This window comes from Belonocnema kinseyi, chromosome 5 (assembly GCF_010883055.1).
Source record: "Belonocnema kinseyi isolate 2016_QV_RU_SX_M_011 chromosome 5, B_treatae_v1, whole genome shotgun sequence".
Lineage (NCBI taxonomy): Eukaryota > Metazoa > Arthropoda > Insecta > Hymenoptera > Cynipidae > Belonocnema > Belonocnema kinseyi.
Genome location: NC_046661.1, coordinates 116,256,961 through 116,257,370, shown reverse-complemented (window position 1 = coordinate 116,257,370; position 410 = coordinate 116,256,961). Strand labels below are relative to the sequence as shown.

General features: G+C 26.8%; 1 protein-coding gene across 1 annotated transcript in view; it reads right to left on the bottom strand.

Moving 5' to 3' along the window:
* LOC117173847 (metastasis-associated protein MTA3-like) overlaps nt 1-410 on the bottom strand; it is a 24,492-nt gene that overhangs the window by 10,317 nt on the left and 13,765 nt on the right. The gene's annotated exons all lie outside the window — the stretch shown is intronic.

The following is a 410-nucleotide window of genomic DNA, read 5'->3' as shown; positions in this document are numbered from 1 at the left end:
GATTGACCAAGTGTATAGAGCTCCAAGGAGATTATGTTGAAAAATAAAAAAAAATTTACCCAAAAAAATTGTTTTTATACTTCATTCTAAGGACTTATTGAAGTTTGTTGCTTAATCTTGAAAGCTTTTTTATCGCTGAATTCAGCCCCTAATGATTTTATTGAACATTTTAAATGTAAAGGAGATTTTAAATTAAATAGTTAATTATGTTATTGCAAAACTCATTTCTGAAATAAACAGATTATAAGCTATTAAAATCTATAAACAAACTTACTGTACTCATGACGCACAGTTGGAGGAAATGCAGTTTTTTTATTCAAAAATGTCCAGAGCCTTCAATTTTCTTGAGATTTTGAATTTTTCTGTTTTAAATTAAAGATCATTAAATTCTATACATCGTAACTCTCCGA